Source organism: Schistocerca nitens, chromosome 6 (assembly GCF_023898315.1).
Source record: "Schistocerca nitens isolate TAMUIC-IGC-003100 chromosome 6, iqSchNite1.1, whole genome shotgun sequence".
NCBI classification, from domain to species: Eukaryota; Metazoa; Arthropoda; class Insecta; order Orthoptera; family Acrididae; genus Schistocerca; species Schistocerca nitens.
The window spans coordinates 41,958,114-41,964,567 of NC_064619.1; positions in this window are offsets into that span (position 1 = coordinate 41,958,114).

Consider the following 6,454-nt stretch of genomic DNA (forward strand, 5'->3'; position numbering starts at 1 on the left):
CCGCTTTCCCACTTCAATCAATATTTAACCCAGTTTCACTCGACACTGCCCCAATTTGTAATTCCAGTTTCCTACTGTGAACTCTGGAGATAAACGCTCGTCTTCCTGTGCAATGCAAGCCAAGTGGCGTTGCTGGAAAAACGGCCGACTCACCTTGATTTTCTCTCAGAGTTTAAATTCAGCGTCACACGGAATGATATTTCTTAAATACTTCAATTTATGATACACACGCAATTCTTAAATATATCAGCTTATTGTACACACGCTATTAATTCTCAAATATTTCAGCTTATGGTACACACGATATTAATTCTTAAATATTTCAGCTTACTGTACACACGCTATTAATTCTCAAATATTTCAGCTTATGGTACACACGATATTAATTCTTAAATATTTCAGCTTATTGTACCCACGCTAGTATCTCAACTTATAACTACACGTGGTCCCTTTGTGACCGTTGGTTTACTATAATCCCTTTAAAATTACCTGCCTCACTTTGTAATTTTCCCCACAAAAGATCCTAGGAAAGAGAAATGATTAGTTCTAACTACTCTTAAGTATTCCACATCCATACCATGCCTCCACGCTTTCATTACGGAGCACAACAAAAAACAGGTCTTCACAGCAGAAGGTTCAGCGCCAGAGTGCCGAAACATGGCCGTATTCCGGTTCTCTCGCACCTCTGTCGAAGTGGGAGAAGCACCTTGCTACCTTATTGGTCAGCCACATTTCAGACGCTCCAAAGCTCTGGTAACTTCCATCTCTTTGATCTCACCAAAGGTAGCCAAAGGATCGACTCAAAGATGCTCATATCGATTCACTATCTGTGGTTAGCAGACGACCATACATTCATTCATTTACACCACACAGATCTCACCAAACGGGATGTAGGGATTTATTTTGCGGAAGTGCACATGTGATCAATTAAATAAATAACTTGTCATTCTTTCCCACACTGGTATCCGGCTTCGCTGTATTAATTGAAATTATTGAGTTACTTTTACACAAAAAATGTGTTGTTCTGACAAGAATTTCGTACCTATTCTCAATGTTGGGCGGTACTGTACCCTTTCATCACCGGCTACCCATGCAGAAAAAAATGGCACGGTACTATCCTTGCAATGCGAGGGTAGTTCCGAACATTTTTTTTTTTTTTAAGAAAACTGTATTAAAACAAACGTAGCAATTCATCAAAATAACCAGGAGGAGACCTTAGCCCCTGGTGACCTCAAATAGACGACCAAATTATATTGTACTCTCCACAATCCGGAGTAACGTACACATACAAATATATAACAATCCACATGACAAATAAAACATCACATCATAGAAATGAAAAAATAATATTGAGATAAAAATTTGCTTTAGTTACTGGGATCTTCGTTACTCATGAAATTTTAAATGGCTCACCGTCCAAACACAGAGCAAGTAATCTGACATTCATAAATTGCGCTGTAAAAACCCTTACATAGCAAAGTCTAAATACAAAACAAAATCAACAAAAGAAAAAAAATTCGTACACTAGTTACACGTAGAATGTCAGGCTCCATACCATTACTCTAAAATATACCTCAAACCTACAGAGAAATAAAAACTGAGAAGAAAAACAATAAAATATTCCACAAGTTACATACTGGTTACGTAATATAGTTCGTCTAAGACATCATGTCACACCTCATTAACTATCATCACCTAAACAATTGCCACAGCTACTCGACAGTGAGTTTAACCTTATCCTATATCCATCAGTACAAATACCTGCTGCTGAGCTAGTCAGTCCATCAACTTTGATCAATACTCGCAATAAATAGTTTATCAATAAGTGCTTGAATCCACCAGTAGCTCTCTTATCTTACTCTACTGTTCATTTCTCTGTTGTCACACATATAGACGACAAGAACTTGCATTTCGACTAGCCTTCGTTACACTTTAATGTGAAATATCACCACTGTGATAATAGAAATAAGTGGCTTCAGTCAAAACACCAACAAGATTATTACCATGCACGACATCAAAATACATCAGTTAATTCCGATATTTGTTGTGCAATGCAAATTCTTCTCCCCTGTGACAACCTTACTGATAAATGCTACAAGGGCCGCTACGTTAGTATTACGCCACTGGCTAATAGTTAAAGCATCATTGTACCAAATATTCTAATACACATGCTACGTGAACTTGATAACCCAGAACAAACCAAAAAACAAACACTAACTATTCTAAACACAATTATTAATAAAATACAATTACGCTTGCTGTCCCTTCAGGAATGAAACATATAAAAAAAAAAACATTTACACAATTACAAATACATTATTCCCTATCTTGCGAGTCACACGGAAACATTTCATTCTGTGATTTTCTTGGGGTCAAAAAGTTGCTGATAATTTTCCTAGAACCACTGTCTCGGTGTCAAAGCTCTCCCATGGTTACCCGGACGAAAGTCTTTGAGTCACTCAATTCGGCATTTTGAACACGCACTGAACAGTAAACTGTATCTCTCATTAAACACAAATGTCATAGTCACTCTCAGAGTACCATCCACACGAATCTGTTCGTCCAAAAAAAATGGCCCTACAACTACTATTACCCACGGTTCTGTCCTTTCAGTTCATGGTGTAATTAAAAGTCGTAAGTTTCAACAAACAGCACTTATTCCCGCGCCAATCCAAGAAATGTCTCCTACTACAGACGCAAATGTCAATGTCCCACTCTAATTGTTCACCAAACGACAACTGTCCTCTAAGTATACCGAGTGTCCCACATGCAATTCACAAAGCACACTTAACAAGTCACTGCCAAAAGTTTATGGATCCCACCATTCAGTGGTCAAGACAAAACAAAACAATCGTCCTGTCTGCTAAGGACAACATCTTTTCCACCTCTCACAATGTGGAAACACCAGTCCATCACTTTCCACCTTATGGAAAGTCGCAGTCATCTTGTTTCACGGCTCCACAGTCCAGTACAAGTTAATAGCTGCAGGTAAAAAATGCTCGCCGGGCTCTGTCGCGCCTCGTCCATTCAGCAGTAGCGTCGCTGCGCGCGCCGTTGAGCAGAAGAAACCACCCGCTGTTGCCTCCGCGGGATACCTTCCCCAGTCGTAAGGGTGGCGGAACTCATGAATGGCCAGTGATACGTGCGTGTCGCCCCAGGCCGTTGACCTGCTGTAGCGGGCGCGTGGAGTGTACCTCGTCCCGACAATGGAGTGGGGAGTGCCGCGGCTGTGTCGCCTGTCGTCGTGGTGACGTCAGCTCGGCCCGTTAGCGGTATGGGCGTTACGACACCCAATTAGCCAGATCTTCCGTGCATCTCGCAACATTACAGACAAAAGGATATACAGCATTTAAATAGTCATTGATTACATGTATTATCTATTAGCTACATTGGTAACAAAAGAATCTTTGTTCTAAAAAGAACATAAAATTATACACCCTAGTTTTCTACACAGACAACATACATTTATCTATCCTTTTTCTATAGATAGCCCACACTCGTGCTATTCTTTGTACCTGTCGTCCCTCATACAAAACATGAAGGTGTAAAATAAAGAACAAAATGAATAAGAAACAATCTATACAACTCATAATTACAATACAAAATAGTAAACTACTCTAACATCCTATCACAGTGAAAAATATTAGAAACTGTTGATTCTCACGCTACAATATACAATGAACCTTTTGTGCTTATGACACACTGAAATTAAAATCCCTTGAAAGTGTTCTAACAAAAAAATGAGAAAATAATCTACACAACTCTCAATTACCTACCACATGTTATTAAATAGTAAACTACTTTAACATCCTAACACAATAAACATTTTAGAAACTGGTGACTTTAAATCTACAACATATAATGCACCTCTGTGCTTGTGACAGACTGAAAATTCGTATCTCTTCACATACTTTACATTTCATTATATATAACAACGTTTCTAGGACACGTATGACAGATCCTGACCTCACATCAAGGTTCATCCCAACAAACAATAAAACACAATAATCTTTTAGTTATGGATCGGTAGCATCCCCTTTTCAGGAGTGTGCGCATTGATCACACTACTCTACGACTCTCACTCACCAGACATCACATTTTCCCTCTCATTCATTCCATTAACACACTAACAGAATAGGTTTAGAAGTCAGTTAACCTTAACACCACCACACTCACTACAACATACCATACCTTTGCTCCCTTATACTCAACCACATAACACATGAAGCTGTTTCGGAGATAGCTTTCCAGTCTCCGAATTCGTCCTTTCACTCTGGCACCTCTCTCCATCGGCTTACCTCTGCATTCACTTTATGCTAATATCAACCTAGAATTGCGACATTTCATCTAAGAACAAAAATACACAAATTATTCATCCTGCAAAAAATAGCTGTACACATTCTTGGTACCGTTTTGATTAGTTATACTGGTACGAGGCTTCAACAACAACAAAAAATATTTTTCTCAAATCGCAATTGTTATGCTAAGAATTAGATCTACACCTACATTACATCTTTCGTCAGTATTCCACAACGTTCACCATCTGGGTCTCATACTCCCTTTACGTCCTTTCACATTGTGCAGTTGTCCTCATCTCTTCATTCGTATTTCGGCTCTCCGTCCGTCCATTACTCCATCATTTCCTGGTCTTCCTTCGCCATTGGCATCAATCTCTATTGCAGCATACACAGGCCTCTCTGTAACATACATCTAAGACATCTCCACATTATTCAATTCTACTCACCTTTATTTTACCGCTGCTTCATCACGTCGAATCTCCCTTCATCATTCACACTGCTTCACGTCGATTCTCTCCTCAAAAATTCACCTTTATCCACTACTATTTATCACGTCGCTTCTCTATCTACCATCTTTATTCACTCATTAATCATCACGTCGTTTCTGCTTGATCCTTATTCATACGACAAAAAAAAACACGTACATACACCACTCTGTCGACTCCTGTTCATGACTCATTTGACCAGTCTATTCCGTCATACTTCCTGACATCCCGCCTGAAAATTCTTATGTTCGATTTGACCCTGCACAACGTTACACACCACAAATAAATACACTGACTATCTACCATAAATTGCCTACTTTAGATCTATCCTTAACTTTTCCATAATTTGATGTTAGAAATGTGATGAAGCCCACGAGATTGTTTTCCCTTGATCGTCTCAATCAGTACAGCATTTTCATGTACAATCCGCCTCACTCTGAATGGTCCACTATACACAATAAAGAATTCGCTAGTTAGGAATCTGTGCTTACACGAAAATTAAATGTGTGCAGAGAATATACAAGCTGGGAGAATTGGGCAGCCCAAGTGTTAGTAACTTTGGTGCTAGTGGCCTCTTTCACTAACACCAGATTCCGAACAACCATACACAGCACTTCATTATAACTGTCACCACGACAATGACATACTATAGATCAGATGGCATCTAATTTAAAAACTTCGATCACAATGTTTACTTCTTACATTACGTGTTTAGTATCTACAATAGTCAAATCACACTAATTAAACTGGACTCATTGGCATTATTACATAACATTTCTTTTACTTTACTGTTCGAAATAAAAATTTGCAAATTTTACTGAGATACCAGCCTAACAGATTCCATTACTGCCGTTTTATTCTCTGATCAGAAGTATGGTATTTTCATTCCTCATTTCTCTGTTGAGTTTGTCTGCTACATAGACAATTTTCAGTGCCAGCTGCATGTGTTTTAGAGCAAGATATTAAGGGCTGATATGTTGGATTAGTTTCTCCTATTTTTCAATCTATTACGACATGAATGAAATGCCTGGATTCCACGCTCTCCTGTCATTATGATAGTTTCTGCCGTTCCTATCCTCGACACTAACTGACCTATGAGTCGTGTCTCCGTTCACGATATCGCTCTCATTACCCAAGTGTTGAAATGACGCGGAATCGTCTAAGCCTCTGCCTGCCATCACTATACCTCTGCGCAATTTCACTGGCAACTTCGTTATATGGATCTTAATGAACTCCGCTGGTTCGTATGTCACATCCAAGTACCTGTTTCGTCTGAACATCTCCTGATAGCATGACACTGAATCCCTTATACCACATTCGTTACGATTTGGCATCATCAATATGCTTTGCGTAACCTGGTCCTGCTTACTTTTCGACCAGAATTCATTTAAATAGCTACTACAGTCTTTAAGGTCTTCCTGCATTTTCGCTCTAGCCTCGTCCCTCAAATAGTTATACACAAACTTCGTTTTGCGGAGCAGTCCCCTCGATGCAGGTAATGAATCTTGAAATTGAGACAGCCTTGGACTATACCCAGTTGAGTCTGCCACCTGTTTTATCTGACACAACCGTTCTTCTGACTCTCTGAATTCGTCTTCCTCTTCCTGCCTATTTTCGCCTTTTGAGTTTATCTCACTCTCCCTCTGCAGTCTACCTGGTGGTGTGTCACCT